Genomic DNA, 17,401 nt, shown 5'->3' on the forward strand with positions numbered 1-17,401 from the left:
AGAAAACATTCTTTTTTTCATTTTCTTAGATTACGTTTATTACTATATATAAATAAAATTAAGTAGTCAGATTCCCCAGGTTCATTGCATTGTCTTAGATAGTCATATCTCTGGATAGGACGGTATTTGAATACTTAAAGCAAAAAAGGAATTAGGATTTTGAAGCACACTATACATAAAAACAAGAAAATACATTATTACTCTGTAATTAATACTATTTATTTCCCATAATTTAAAATCATCTATGAATTACATTGCCAGAAAAGTAATTAAGCATGAAAAATTTGCTTTTTACTGACACAGTAAAAACTAAATGGAAAATTTTTCTTAATATTCCATCTAGCTATAGTTTTTATTACTTTCAAAATACATTAACTATGCATTTAATCTGCATTTTACTTTGTCCTTTAGAGAGTTTCATAAGTTTTAAGTTTTCCTTCTAATATTATTTCCACATTTATTGTTTAGAAGTAATGTATGCATGAACTACATAATGCATAATTCTGTTACATATATTTATAAATATAGTTAGACTTATATGTAAAATTAAAAGTTTCATATTTGCTTTATGACATTATAATGAGACTCATTAATAATTAGGAACAAATTACTGGAATAAGAAATTATGCCTTGAGCAAAGAAATGCAGTGGGAGAAGAAGGAGAAAATACTCTTTGTTCACACCAATAAGGAAATGCCATATGGTAAAAAAATATACTAAATTATGGAAGTATATATTTGAATAATTCATACACAGTGTATCTTAAACACTGACAAATGACTTCATTGAAAATTCTTCGATAATTAGGAACACTCTTCCTGAAACTTTAAAAATAGTTCTATATATCTGTAAATTTTGAGATTCCTTATACCTGCAGCTTACTTTTATTTAATTATATTTGTGTTTATTTATTCATTTTTAGGCCTGAAAACAATATTCTCAAATTGATCAGGTTTAGATCAACCCTAATATTTTTTATTAAAACAATTTTTTTTTACGTTTATTTATTTTTGATAGAGACAGAGCACAATCGGGGTAGGGGCAGAGAGAGAAAGAGGCACAGAATCCAAAGCAGGCTCCAGGCTCCGAGCTGTCAGCATAGAGCCCAACGCAGGGCTCAAACTCACAAACCGTGAGATCCTGACCTGAGCCAAAGTCGGACGCTTAACTGACTGAGCCACCCAGGCGCCCCAACCCTAGTTTTGTTAGTAGATGATTTGTGAATCTTTTAAATTCTACATGTGACTGTGATTTGATGGCATAGAGTTGCAATTAAGCAACAATGCAAAAACTTTGTTATCACAGTCATATTTATGTAATCCCAATGTGGAAATATTTAATAGTTACAGGATCTCTCTCCTTCAGTTATATATATTTGCATTGATTATATTAGATCTAAATCTAAATGTTTAGTTTGAAAATAACGTTAGCAGATAGAAGAATTTTGGAAAGGATAATATGTATAAAGAGTATAAATTTACAAATAAATACTTACCTATAAATGCTATTTGTGCCTGTATTCTAAGGCATTTATTTATGCATTCATTTAGCAGAAATGTTGGGTGTCTGTATATGGAAGTGATCAGCTGTCAGCAATAGAAGAATAAATGAGATACAATCTGTACCTGAGAGTTTGCAGTCTCTTACCTGAGATAAACATATACACAAATATTTAGGGTAAAAATGTAGCCAGTATTATTATAGAGATGTAACTAAAACATTGAGCATACAGAGAAGGAACATTCAAAATGTGTGCTATTAAGACACTACTACTGGAGGAGTGGTTTTTGTGTGGATGAAATGCAAGTCGCTTCTCTAGTGTGGGATCAACAGTCTAAACCTGGAGGGGGATCCTAGGGTTTCTTGAATCCCATAAAGGGAAACCAATGGGTTGTTTTCATTGCTGCATGGTCTCTGTCAGAGTTTTGTGGTCTTACTGCTGAGAATCCCCAGGCTGGGCCGATTCTCCTGCAGAAACTAAGCCACCTTTATCTTAGAATCCTAATGTACTACATGTTTCCAAGCAAGGCCAATGCAATGCATTTGACTCACCAGGGGACTAGGGGTTTCCTCTCGAGATGGAGATCCAAGCAGAGTATTTGTCCTTTCTCTCCCACACTCGTCTATTGCTCATCCTCATGCTTTCCATGCCAGCTCTGCCTGCCCTGGAAGTTGGAGAGGGTTCACCTGCAGGGATGCTATTCAGGAACAGACCTCGAGTCCAGCAGGCACATTGCCTTTACCTCAGACGTAGCTGAATAAATTCATTTTCAAGCCACTTTGAAGGACAGGGACAAATGCGTATCTTTCCTACTTGAACCGCACACACATGCGTGTATTTTTGTGAGTGTGTGAGAAAGAGAGTTCATAATCCTTTTTGTCAAATAGTTTATTCAAGAATATAAGATCCTCACTTAATCTTGGTAAATGATATTTCAAGTAACATTAGAGGAGTATGCAAGGCAAGGAGCTTATTAATTAATTGTTTCGTTGCTGCCCCGTGTACTCTTTCCTATTTGCCTTAATGTCAATTTCAGTATTCCCTATTGAGAATGAAATTGTAAATTGTAAGATTCATGATTTAATTTTTATAACCTAATTGCTGAATTGGAAGGCACTTGGCATTTATAATGTGCCAATTTTAAAAATAGCCAGAACATGGTTTTTTTTTGTCATATCAATTATTCTTAATAAAAATGTATATGCTTACAGTACTTAACCCTTCATTTGTGAAGAACACGTTGTTGCTCTGAGATACAATGCAGAAAGAGTGGGAGGAGGCACACACTCTTGTGCAAGGTAATTTTTGGAAATGTGCAGGTTCAGTGCCAGTGGGAAGCTAGGAATCAAAATCGCTACGTAGTAATAAGGACAGTCAGCTGGTCTTGAGGAGTGGCTAAGCAGGTAAAGGCAACGTTTCTCAGGACAGCCGTGGGCCAGTAATAACAAGATTGGGTACGGTGGTTAGACAATCTGTGCAGCTGATAGAAAAGATACAAGGCATTGGTTAATCTTTAGGCCCAGGCATTTGGGATAGTGAAGGATCACAGATGGCCCAGACTGTATACGAAATGGCTTCCAATTATGTGCAGAGAAAATACAAGTTGATGTCTCTAAAAGAAGGCTCGGTGAGAGAGTAAATGTTTTTGCCAGGAATCACATAGTTGTTTAAAAAGAAAACAGGAATAGAAATTGAAGACAGAAGAAGTACATGCAGTGTCAGAGTAAAGGGAGAAATAAATTTAAAGGATTGATCAGAAGGAACTCTGCAAATGGACCTATGTACAGTAAAATGATTCAGGAATTGTGTCTATCGTCAAGAATTTATAAGTTAATGAATGATACACATAAATACAGATAGAAGTATCGTAGGCTCTTTGGGCTGTTGTAACAAAAGTATTATAGACTAAATGGCTTCAACTACAGAAATTTATTTCCCACAGTTCTGGAGGCTGGGAAGTCCAGGGTCAGGGTGCTAACAGATTGGCTTTCTGGTAAGGGCTTGTTTCCTGGTTTACAGACACCTGTCTTCTCATTGTATCCTCATAGGGTGGAGAGACAGGACGGAGGAAGCAAGATCTCTCGTGTATCTTTTTATAAGGGCACCAATTCCGTTGTGAGTGCTCCAGCCTCATCACCTAATTACCCCTCACAGGGTGCTTCACACACACATCACACTGGAGATGAAGCTTTCACCATAGGAATTTTGGGAGAAAACAAACATTGAGTCCATAGCAGTAAGTATCCACGAAACAAAAATGTTAGGAATGGTACAATAGAGTTTAGAAATGTGTGTGAGTACTGAGAAATGATCGCTTTTTGTGTATGTGCAGGGGTGGGGAGGTTAAAAAAAGAGTTCTATAAAGCATGTAACGTTTGTCTACATCTTGAAAATTGAGAAGGATTTGGAGACAGAATACAGGCATAAAGTTGGAAACCGTGAAACTGGTTGCCCAGAACTGATCAGAGGGGGACAAGACGTGAGAATGACTCAGTGTGAAGACTGAAGGCAAAGAACAGGATTCAAAACAGCTTGCTTTCCTGGGGTCAGGTCTGATGCCACATAGAGTCTTATGTAGGAAAAAGTGTGTATGTTGGTCATTTAAAGCCTTGTTGCTAAAAGTACTAAGGGGATGATGGTAAGAGCCAGGCAGACCATTGCAGTTTTGGTGATTGACAAAGCAGCACACTTCACAGCAAATACATATCCTTGGGGGACAGGAAAGTACCTCTGAAAGGACCTGAGCTTCTCTGACTCATTTTTTATGGACTAGAATAGCCAGCCACCCAATATGGTAATTAACATTCATCTTTATTTTTTCTATATTTTTTCATCATTTTTGATCAAATGATTAGGAAAAGAAAGCCAAGATAGAAATTCTTAACTTATTTTCCAGGTATGTATTTCATATATCCAATTATGAGAAACCACACCAATTCTCAAAAAAAAAAAAAAAAAGCGCCTCTCTCTGCATATTTATAACAAATTAGCCCAAGACATTATTGATAGGATACAAAAATAAGATTGCTCTAAAATTGAGTAGCTAAACTCTCAGTTAAAGCAAATGAGCCAAGACTTACAAAGAAAAAGAAAGAAAGAAAGAGAGAGAAAGAAGAAAGTAATCAGCTTTAAATGCCACGTTCTCTCTGTCTCTTACGTACGAAAATGGACATTGGCATTTGATATCATCACCTAGAAACCTCCTATCTTATGCAAGTGATTTAATGAGAACAAAGGCATATTATTTGTCTGTTGCTGTGTTACAAATTACTACCAATCTTAGCAACTTAAAAAAATAAACACTTTTTTTTTCACAATTTCTGTGGGTGAGAACCTGTATATTGCTTAGTTGTGCGCCTCCAGCTCAGTTTCTGTCACAGGGCTGGGTATGTCCTTTTCTCCCCGTAAGACTATGATCTGTGTATTTAAGTTGTGGAGGTTTTGCGATGTGCTGTATTGCACATTGCACATTGAAATTGCAATTTCAAACACACATTTGTCACATTCCTAATTTTCTTCTATCTTATTATTTCATATAAATGCATTTTCTTGCATATGTATTTGAATTTATTATGAGTAAACAAACTTGAAAAATTACATCACTAGTAAATTATTGAAAGTGCTGAGAACAAAGTTATTCTATATTCAGTAAATTTTTTAAAAAGCACCATTACAACTTATCTAAAATCCATTTCTGGAGATAATTCTGATTATTATGCTCATAAGTAATGATTCCATCATTTAAAGTGAAATACTATAAAAGTTTTAAATGGTATATTAAAGCAGTATGTCATCTACTATGGTTCTATAATTCTTAATAAATGCTACAGGATTAAAATGCAGTTATAATATAGTTTGTATCTAGAACAGCATTATATCTAACATTTCAATAACAGTGTTTGCTTTATAATATCATAGCTATATAGGCAGTTTATCTACAATATTTTCTGTAATAAAAATACAGTTATATAATAGCGTTTTGACAGTTTGTTTATATTACAGATTTTTACAGGAGGGTATTATTCTCAGTAGTTTTTCTTAAATGGGAAAGAGCAAGGAGTTAAGATAAAGACATTATGTTCAGGAACTGGAGGTCGAGGATGCTTTCTTTTTCCCTACGTAAGCAGTTTCTCATTCTGTCATTTCTTTAAATACATGCATATATGTATATTTCTGTATTCTGTTATGATTTCTTTTAAGGGATATTATCCCCTGACATTAAGGAAAGAGAAAATGGGGTGAAAATCCTGAAAGCTCTTGATACAGATTCATTTTTGCATTTCTTAATTAAAGATTATGTATTGACTTCCAGAAATGAGAGGGGTGAAAAAAAAGGAGACATGAGTAAGGACAATGCTTTAGATAAGTTTGAGCTTGATGGGGCAGTGGGTTGGAGAAAGCAATTTTTTTATTTTTTTTTATGAAGGAAGAATAGATATGAATAGAAATGAGAAATAGCCACTAAACACAAATAGATTGATGGTAGAGGGCAAGAAGTCCATCCACAGTGAGTGATATTTCTAAAAAGTCAGGGGCAGATGGGACCCAAAGGCAGCCGGGCAGAGGATGTGTGGGATGCAGGTGCATTAATAGGAAGTTAAAGGAATTACCATCTGGTCAAAGATCTTATTTTAATATAAAGGAAAAATAAAGTCATCAACTGAGTTAGCCGGTTGGTAGGAAGGTCGGAGTTTGGGAGTTCAGAAAAGAGTTTATTGAAGACATTTAAAAGAGATGCCAGCTGAACTCAGAGGTGTTGTGTAAGGCTTCAGTGAGACCGTGGGTGTATTGCTCAGTAAACTAAAACATACTGAAATGGTACTTCCATCTACCATGTTTCTGTAATTCTTAGAGGAAAACAAATGATGCAGAGTTAAAATGCAGTTATAAACTGTCGTGAAATCTTTTATGAAGTTTTCCAAAAGTTAACGTTGTATGTTTAACCGGTAGATTTGATCAGTTTGTAAAATAATCAAAAGAAGCTAGCCTTTTTGAAATTTAATTTTTACATGAACGAAAGGAGTTAGACAAAATCTCTTGTTCAGATTCCTAGCTGGCACATAATAAAAATGGAACTTAGAAATTTTTATTTTCCAGCCCGCTGATTCAGTTACACTGATGAGGAAAAAACAATTGTCTGGTAAACTTACTTTAAACAGGGCAATAAATCAATCCAAAAGCAACTTAATGGTTCCTTTATTTCTTTTTCTGACAGATTCAGCTATTGGCATGATAACATTTCTGAGTAACGAGAAACTATTTTGTACGTTCTGTCATGTCAACCTTGCTCGCAAATTTTAAATTGTTCCCAAGTCCAAATTCTTAAGTAAAGCTTTAAATGAAGGAAGAACGTATTGAAGTAAACTAGATCCTTCAAAGTGATTTTGTTTTAATTTCCCATTTCACTTTTATTTCCTGTTACCCTACGTCAAACATACAACTTCCTCCACCCCCAAATTCCACCACTAGTCATTTCACAAACCCTATTCCATGAAGACTTAGCAAACATGTGTACTCTAACTGGTATACATTTTTCCAAAAACCTTGTGTCTATGAAACTTCTAACCATTCTAGGGCCAACTCAATTGCTGGCTCTTCCAAGAAACATTTCTAATTATTTTTACGAACTGTTCTTTTTATGATGGGTGTACATATTTGCATACATATATGTATGTATATAATATAGTGTAATATACAAATATATAATATAATATATACAATATAGTATAAAATAAGCATTCCATCCACTTCTGGGAAATCTCCTACCTGCTTTAGTGATTTGAATGTGATATTCTATATTTTATAAAACTTTCTCAATAGTGATGAGATTAGTAGTTGGCATTTTATGGAAATTGAGCCAAAACAGTAACCTCTACCTTCCGCTGCAGTTGACTGGGTTGGGTATTAGCATCCGACTGAGCATAGACTAAGTGTATACCTTTCCCTGTAATGACCACCTGGATGTCTGTCTTCCAGGTGTTGAAACACATCTGTAAAGCATGATCACACTGATACCATAGGTCATTGCATTTCAGGTGATAATTATTGTCTCCCAAGTTGTATTGCCTTGTTTTTTTATGATAAAAATAATACTTCAAAAAGTCAGAGAAAAAAACTATTCAAATTTGGAAAACAAAGAACACTCAAAATCTTGTGTGTGTGTGTGTGTGTGTGTGTGTGTGTGTGTGTGTGTTAAAGAATGTATAGCAACATTAAAGCCTCATAGGCTAAATTCCTGTGAAATCTGCCTCAGATTAATCTTATAGCCTCTGGAGCAAGACAGACTCACTTTTTTTTTTAAGTTTCTTTATTTATTTGAGGGGAGGAGGGGCAGAGAGAGAGGGCGAGAGATAATCCTAAACAGACCCTGTGCTGCTAGCACAGAGCCCCAAGCAGAGCTCCAGTGAACAAAATGTGAGATCGTGACTTGAGCGGCAGCCACGAGTTGGACACTTAATTGAGCCACCCAGATGCCCCAAGACCAACTCATCTTTAGTTCAACTCTAGGTTTACCTTGGGTAAGTTTCTTAACATCTCTCTATGCCTACTTATTCATCTGTATAGTGGGGATTATAATAGTAGATCCTCCTGACAAGATTACTTTGAAGATTAAAAGAGAACATATGTTAAAAAGTTCAGTAAAGAGACCACAAAACTTCAGCAGATTTTAGCTGTTACTTCTACAGGAGAAGCTTTCTGAACCTACCTTTATAATACCCCACCTTGAATGTGCTTTATTTTTTCTGTTAAAACATGCTAATGACTAACTCATCCTAAAAACTTAAATTGAGTTAATATTCTTTAGTACACCTGTATGCTTCTGCTCTCACAAAATGAGTCTTTTCTTCCCAAGGGCCAGTTATGTTTGTTCTCAGCCATGTTATTTCTAAGTACACTTTTTAGTATAATTTTGCATTTTAATAAAATTTAATAAAATACTTTAAAATATGACTAGGAAAAGAAATTCTAATCATTGAAAAATATTTCAGAAATCACATTTAGGCAAAACAACTATGAAACTTTAGAGAAAGGGAAAAATTTTAAAGGTTTTACCCTTAATGTAACCCTGTGAATGACTTTAATTACTTCTGAACTAGAACAGGAGACCACAGGTTATAATTTCTGTGGCATATGGAAAAAAGACAACATAGTACTAAAAAGTTAAGGCCTTGCCTCTTCATGTAAAATGTGAGTTTAAAGTTACATGTTTATCGTTCAAATGAAATATTTATAGTATATATGCATTATTTATGTGTATATATTTACTCATGTATCTAATATACATATATATATGTTACCTTTCATGACTTTATATTTAGCGAAATTTTCTCATTAACCCATCAATTATAGGTCTCGATAGAACCAGATAGATAAGTTTCTATTGTATTTGCTTCTGGTTGGTATCATATTCATTTAGAGCAGTTGTACTTTTTTTTATTAGTTATTTTTTAATTTTATTTAAATCCAAGTTAATTTATAGTGAAGGTTTCGGGAGTAGAATTTAGTGATTCATCACTTACACATAACATCCAGTGCTCATCCCACCAAGTGCCCTCCTTAATGTCCATCACCCATTTAGCCCATCTCCCCTCCCAACACCTATCTAGCAACCCTCAGTTTGTGCTCTGTATGTAAGAGTCTCTTATGGTTTGCCTCCCTCTCTGTTTTTATCTTACTTTTCTTTCCTTTCCCCTATGTTCATCTATTGTGTTTCTTAAATTCCACATTTGAGTGAAATCATCCATTTGCCTTTCTCTGACTTACTTCACTTAGTATAATATACTGTAGTTCCATTCATGTTGACGGAAATGACATTTCATTCTTTGCCGAGTAATATATATTATATATGTATACATATGTATACACACACACACACACACACACACACACACACACACACACATACAGCACATCTTCTTTATCCATTCATCGGTCAATGGACATTTGGGCTGTCTCCATAATTTGGCTATTGTTGATTGTGCTGCTATAAACAGTGGGGTGCATGTGCCCCTTCAAGTCAGCATTTTTGTGTCTTCTGGATAAAGACCTAGTAGTTCATTTGCTGGGCAAAGGATAGCTCTATTTTTAATATTTTGAGGAACCTCCCCATACTGTTCTCTACAGTGGATGAGCCAATTTGCATTCCTACGAACAGTGCAAACAGTTCCCCTTTCTCCACATCCTTGAAAACATCTGTTGTTGCCTGAGTTATTAATGTTAGCCATTCTAACAGGTGTGAGATTGGATCTCATTATGGTTTTGATTTGTATTTCCATGATGATGAGTGATGTTAACCATCTTTTCATGTGTCTGTTGGCCATCTGGATGTCTTCTTTGGAGAAATGTCTGTTCATGTCTTTTGCCCATTTCTTCTCTGGATTATTTGTTTTTTGAGTGTTGGGTTTGGTAAGTTCTTTATAGATTTTGGATACCAACCCTTTATCAGATATGTCACTTGCAAGTATCTTGTCCCATTCTTTCAGTTGCCTTTTAGTTTTGTTGATTGTTTCCTTTGCTATGCAGAAGCTTCTTATCTTGAAGTCCAAATAGTTCATGTTTGCTTTTGTTTCCCTTGCCTCCAGAAACATGTCCAGTAAGAAGTTGCTGTGGCCTAGGTCAAAGAGATTGTTGCCTGTTTTCTCCTCTAGGAATTTTATGGTTTCTTGTCTTACATTTAGGTCTTTCATCCATTTTCAGTTTATTTTTGTGTATGGTATAAGAAAATGGTCCAGTTTCATTCTTTGGCATGTTGCTGTCCAGTTTTCCCAATACTATTTGCTAAGAGACTTTTTTCTGTTGGATATTCTTTCATGCTTTGTTGAAGATTAGTTGACTGTGCATTTGTGGGTCCATTTCTGGGTTCTTTATTCTGTTCCATTGATTTATGTGTCTGTTCTTGTGCCAGTACCATACTGCCTTGATGATTACAGCTTTGTAATATAGCTTGGAGGTTGGAATTGTGATGCCTACAGTTTTGGTTTTCTTTTCCAATATTACTTTGGCTTTTCTGGTTCCCTGCAAATTTTAGAATTGTTTGTTGTAGCTCTGTGAAGAATATTGGTGTTATTTTGATAGGGATGGAATAGAGTGGTTGTAGTTTTTATTTCCTTCTAATATCCTCAGATTGAACAATCTGGTATAATATCTGATTAATTTTGAGAGTAGAAAAAACTAAATTATTACCTGATAACTTCGTTTGTTCACTAGATAATACTCAAGCACAAGTGAGATGACTTTTGAGAAATTAAAATCATGATCCTTGGTGAAGTAAATATGGGCCTGATTATTTTTAGGCACATTCTACTTAAAGACTTTGTAGACACTCTGGTGTCAGACAGCCTTGTTTTAGTTATTTATTCTGCCACTGTCTCAGTCTTAATTCTTGCCCAAGCTCCAATTAAAATATAGTTGTCCTAACTGAGCAATCAACCCTCATCCTTGGCAGATATTCATACCTCCACAAACTCTTCAGGATGTACTAATTATCTGGACTCTCCAGGTTCTATATCACTTGTTCCTACACTTTAGAGAACCTTGAAATAGCTTGAGCAGCTTGCTAAAAATGGGGATTCACCAGTACTCTCCCTAAAATTCTCTGTATCAGAACCTCCAGTTTGCTTTCTAGTTTGATTCAGATACACACCACATTTTTAGCAGAATTGTAGCATGTATTATGTAACACTACATAGATATAAATGAAAAACTTGTATTCCTTATTTTCTGTATTCTTTCCCCCTTAGCTTGGTAAGGGTCATTTTTTAATAGTAGAGTTTACATTTTTATTCATAAATCTTTTACTTTAATAATTGGGAAGGAGGAAAGAATCGAACTATATAGCATTTTTAACATTCACATGAAGCATATCTTTTCCATATGTCCTGTAGATCATAGAGAAACTGCATGCTATTTGGATGGAAAGGTTACTGAACCCCCATTATCTAGAGATAATTAGTACAGATCCATAATTGCATTTTCTTTGTAACTTTAAAAGGGTAGTTATTAGTCCTCATGTCATTGCCATTCAGTTGCACTATTTAAGAGAAAATGCCTATCTTGAATGCATACTCAGCTGTCATGGGTGGAGCGGGCAGGAAACAAGTTGTGGACAAGAAAACATTAATGCACAAATCTATACTTGCAGACCCTGAGGTCTCTGACTAGCTTTTTATTTTTTTATTTTTTTAATGTTTGTTTATTTTTGAGAGAAAGTGCGAGTGGGGGAGGGGTCAAGAGAGAGGAAGACACAGAATCTGAAGCAGGTTCCAGGCTCCCAGCTGTCAGCCCAGGGTCCAAGTAGGGGTTCAAACCACAAAATCATGACCTGAGCCAAAATCAGACACTTAACCGGCTGAGTCACCCATGTGCCCCCTCTGACTAGCTTTTTGAAACCTTTTTTTGACACAGGTGATGACAGGAGACATTTCTGGAAAACCAGAAGCCAGCAGAGGGTCTTGAATGGTTCAAAGCTGGAATTTTCACGATTGTTTTATTGGGTTTAAAGAACTGCTGTAGAAGTTCATACAGGCTAAAGGCTTAGGATCCACTTAATTAAATGGTCAAGTATGAATAGATTGCTGGTAAGTCATTAAGCATAGACAGGACTCTTTGGGAAAGAACCTGGGCAGACATGACACCTGGTCCATCACTAGATTTAGCATGTGGCATGAGAAAAAGACAAAGGATCGGGGATCACTGAAAATAAGGAAGTACAACACCCTTTTTAGGTTTTTAATACTGCTGTTTACATAAATACTCACATTTTGATAACTTCCTTAGGATATATTGTATTTAAAAAAATTTAGTATTTATTATTTTTGAGAGACAGATCACGAGCAGGAGAGGGGCAGAGAGAGAGGAAGACAGAGAATCCAAAGCAAGCTCCAGGTTCCAAGCTGTCAGCACAGAGCCCATCGCCAGGTTTGAACTCACAAACCATGAGATCATGACCTGAGCCGAAGTGAGATGCTTTACCGACTGAGCCACCCAGTGGCCACAGGATACCTTGTATTTTAAATGGTTCCTGTCATTTAATGCTAGACTGTAAATAGTATATCAAATTACCCCAGTTTGCAACATTTTTGTTTTAGTTTTTGTCACTACTCTTCCAATAATTCTTCCATCAACACTGGTACTGTATTCTTAATTGTTAGCACATTATGTTATTTTAATTTATAAGGCAGGATTCCTTTTGTTATTCTCTATTAAAATTTGTCTCCATTTTCTTCATTTTTATATTTTAAATCAGAACTTCTCAAACTTGGTGCTATTGATATTTGGAACTGGAGAATTCCATGTTGTTGGCCCTGTTCTGTGCATTATAGGATGTTAACAGCATCTTTGGCCTCCCCCAACTGGACACCAGTAGCAACCCAAAAAACCTGTCTCCAGACATGATTAGTTTTCTGGTGGAGGTGGGAATGGTGGTGGTAAAGTAGTCCCTGGTCGAAAAGCACTATTGTAAATGAATTGTGACCTAATTTTTCTAATTAAAAATAATCCCATAAACAAGTGTAATTGGCATTGAATCAGTCCTATAAAGAATAGTTCTGACAATATTCATTATCCTTAACTTTTCTTGGTACCAACAATTCATTTTCCACTCTACTTTCTTAGAGGTTCATAGATTAGCTCTCCTCTACTGCAAAATATATGTTGTCTACTAATATTATTTCCACTTTCCACGATATGAAAAATGTATTCTGGGACCTGGTGAAAGTAAAGTTAGAAAGGTTAGCAGTCTTAATTTGTGAAGTATCTTGTGAAAGCGTATGAGTGTGTGTGTTTCTGTGTCTGTGTCTCAGTGAGTATAAGACTGTCAATATTTTTGTGGGCATTTACGAAAGACTAAATTAGACTCCATTTGTAACACAAAAACTCATGCTTCTGAAAACTGTGAATAATAGGACGGAGAGTCAGTTACCTATGTAAAGTAGATTGTTGACACTGGAACTCGTAAAACCTAAAAGTGGTCCTGATGGTTTTGTGGCCTCCAGGCATGATCAACACTGGTAGCCATTTTTCTTCTGAATAGCCATTTGGCAAAACAACACATGTCTCCTTTGTCCCATTCTGCTGGACCACACATGAGGAAAGAATTTTGTAGAGACTACTTAATTTCCCACTTTTCACTTTTACTATTGACCTTTGGTTGTTGAAAAGTTGAATTAGCTATCAGAAAGAAAGTATATTTTATTTTTTATTAAAAAAATTTTTATGTGTCTTTTTCAGAGAGACACACAGAGAGCATGAGCGGGGGACGGATAGAGAGTGAGGGAGACACAGAATCCAAAGCAGGCTCCAGGGTCTGAGCTGTCAGCACAGAGCCTGACAGAGGGCTCAAACTCCGGAAACGTGAGGTCATGACCTGGGCCGAAGGTGGACACTTAACTGACTGAGCCATCCAGGTGCCCCAAGAAAGTATATCTTAAGAAAAGAAAGCAGGATTGATATAAAATTTCCATGTGTATTCCCATTCAAAAATGTATTATGTTTTGCATTTTGTAGACCTATTATTAATCCGGTAGATTATATGAATTTAAATGTACTATTGTTGGGGATCTATCCTTGACTACTAAAACTGCATGTATGAGTTTGGAATGAGTTTAGAATGTCATTCATACTAAATAGAGGATTACTTTTCACTTTTCCCCAAAACCAGGCAGGACACATTCACCTACAGGATGAATAATATAAATATGTATTCTATTTCAAAGTCCTCAGAATCTTTATTCTTAGGTGTTATCTAATATAAACACCAGGATTTTTAAAAGTTTGACCCGAGTTAAAATACTTAGCAAGATTCACTGAGACAGTGAATTTTAGAACCTGAATACAATGTCTGCATCATCAAAAATCATAAACCTTATAAATTTCTGAAAGTGCGCTTACCTGTAAGTGATTTAACTGAGATCTAGATGAATCCTAAATAACAGAAAGAAAAATGTCTTTAGAGAGGAAATCCACAGTGCTAGATAAGGAGCAAAAAACACACAGACATATCTTTTCAGAAAAGTAATTCTGTTAGCAACGATTTTTCATAGTGATATAAGAATGTTCTTCCTGAAGCAGAAGTCAAGGTTCCTGAGTATGGAAAATTGGTCCTGATGTAAGACTGGTGAGAGTTACAGATAGCTGGATTCTACAAACTAGAGTTACCTTCAAGTGTGGGATTTCTAGTTGCATCTTTACTACATTTAGGTTGCTGTCATATATAAAGCATTTCATGAATCCATAAAACTTACTTTCCCTGCTCTTGAGAGTGAACGGAACACTTCAGTAGCAAAAGCAAATTGGTTTTGAGAGCAAAGCCAAGAAAGAAATCTCTGGGCCTCCATTTCACCTCTTGCAAAAGGAATCCATTTGATTTTAGTGAGAGTAAACAACAGACCCATAATTTAAAGAGCAGTTCGTTCAGTCCTGACTTAAGCAACTTCAAAGTTGCTTCAAAGAAATACGACAAATTTTAAACATCTTTTAAAAAATGCCCTTGAGACTTCAATAAATTAATACTATTTTTGGTTTGTTTCACAAGAGATGATTATACTTTCTGGAACTATTTCAATGGGAAGGGAAATGTAATTTGGGTTTTTTATGTGACCTAAGACAAAATAGGGCAACCACATACCCAAGTTGCATCCAGGTCCTAAGTAGGCGTACATTGGAATAATCTGTCCCAAGGAGTCATGGCAAAGTGCATCGTCTTTACTCTGCAAGTGTATCACTCCTTGGAAAGCCCTTGTATGTACCTAAATGGGAGATAGCCAGTGTGCAGTGGCTGTGAAAACTCATATATTGAATAGTAAGCACTGCTCATCAGGTTTCTTTGATTGTATACAATTTCCTGAATTCATGAATGTCGCTAAATTATTTTTTGGGGTGTGTATTCATTAATTGTTTTTAACAAAAGTGCCAACAGCCTTCAGAATGAGACTAAACATTGCGCTGGCCAATAAAAATGCTTTGAGCTGTATTTATCTGCCGGTGTGGATCATGTCTAGAGTACCCTATTTTACTTAAGGTTTTGTCTCCTATAGTTTTAGATACAACTTTTGGTGCTAGAGTCTGACTCTATAGGGTTTTCCCTTAAGCATTGGATGGACAGTTTCAGACATGATATTAGATGACTGATTTCATGATGACTGATTTATAGAGGAATACTAATTGTCCTAAGTGTATATGCAGTATATCATGACACCCTACAAAGCAGAACTGGGAGATCTCTCACTTTTAGTTTACTTTAGTGACTTATTTTGAGGTTCAGAGTCACATAAGTCAGAGTACATCATACATCATTCTTTTATTTTAATGTTATTTATTTTGGGGGGAGAGAGAGAGAGCACACATGAGTGGGTGAGGGGCAGAGCGAGAGTGGGACAGAGGATCCCAAGTGGGCTCTGTGCTGGCAGTAAAGAGCCCGATGTGGGGCTTGAACTCATGAATCACAAGATCATGAACTGAGCCAAAGTTGGACGCTTAACCAACTGAGCCACCCAGGCACCTTAATTTAACATCATTCTTATTCTGATAAGGAACTATTTGACATTTTGGAAAATGACCTCTGTGTAATCATGATCAGAATATGTAAGGAATTTTTTTAATGGAAAAAAGGAAAAACAATAAATGGCTTTCTACTTAATTTGTTTTTGTTTTTTTTTTTCTAATAAGCCATTACATGAGCTACAGCTTTCAGCAGATAAAGTTTAACTCAGTTTGCTCACTGCATTTGTCTTCAGATACTGCTTGGAATCGCATGAATAGGGCAATCGGCCACTCAAAGCTCTTGCCTGCTATCTAATATAATATGAAAAACTCAGATATCACATTAGACGTTGAAAATGATTTCAAGGGTAAATTCAGTTTTATTTTTCTTAGAAGCTAGTGTTTTAAAGAAGCATAATATCGGAGATGACATACAATATTACAACATAAACTGATGTATGAAAAGTGACCAAAAGCAAAAAACAAATCCAGACAGAAGGAAGATGGACAGTTACTGAAAAGGTAGTAATAGCATCAGCCTATGATCTTCTTTCTTCTGCAACATATGTAGTCCTTACTATACAGGATTAATCATTTCTTTACTTACAAATTCATATTTATTATCTACCAATGAGAAAATACTTTTTTTATATATGAAATAAAAATTAAGATTAAATTTATTACCAAAGGTTTTTCAGTGTAACCTGTTATAAGCAGAGTGTCCCCCACCCACCAGTATTTCACAAATGCATATCTCAACAATAATGAAATGCCTTGGTTTCTAATACTTTTCAAGTTGATACGTGTTTTAGAAAGTGCTCTGTAGCAGGCAATTTTTGCTTTAAATGTTATATGAAATTATAGGTGGCAGGGATCAAGTGAATTGGTAGTGGGAAAGTGATGACTTAGCTGCAAGGTTATTTACTTGAGGGTAGAAGTAGTAATTATTCAATAACTAGTTAAGTAAACAGAAAGGAAAGGGCACTTAAAAGTATATAATAAAGCAAAGGAGAGACTCTAAATTCATTATAACCAATCAGTGTGTGTGTGTGTGTGTGTGTGTGTATCTCATACATATTTGTGTGTGTGTGTGTGTGTATGGACACATGCATATATACGCACAAAAATTTGTTGCATCATTACATAAATTCTACACATATATTAATGCAACACATTTTTCCCCCTCTTTAGTAGCTCCCATGTTCAAGACGTTCTTTTAGGAGCTGAGGATAAAACAAGGAACAAAAAAGGCCAAAATATCTGTCCTCACTACCCTCATGGAAATTGCATTCTACTAAGGGCACAACAAAAACAATATTAATGAGCAGCATATAAAGTATATTAGCAAGGAACTAATGCAGTGGAGAAAATGAAGTGGAGGAAAGGGATAAGGGATGTTGGGAATGAAGTTAAACTTGACAC

The sequence above is a fragment of the Herpailurus yagouaroundi genome, unplaced genomic scaffold (genome assembly GCF_014898765.1).
Source record: "Herpailurus yagouaroundi ecotype Mexico unplaced genomic scaffold, PumYag 181, whole genome shotgun sequence".
Classification (NCBI taxonomy): Eukaryota; Metazoa; Chordata; class Mammalia; order Carnivora; family Felidae; genus Herpailurus; species Herpailurus yagouaroundi.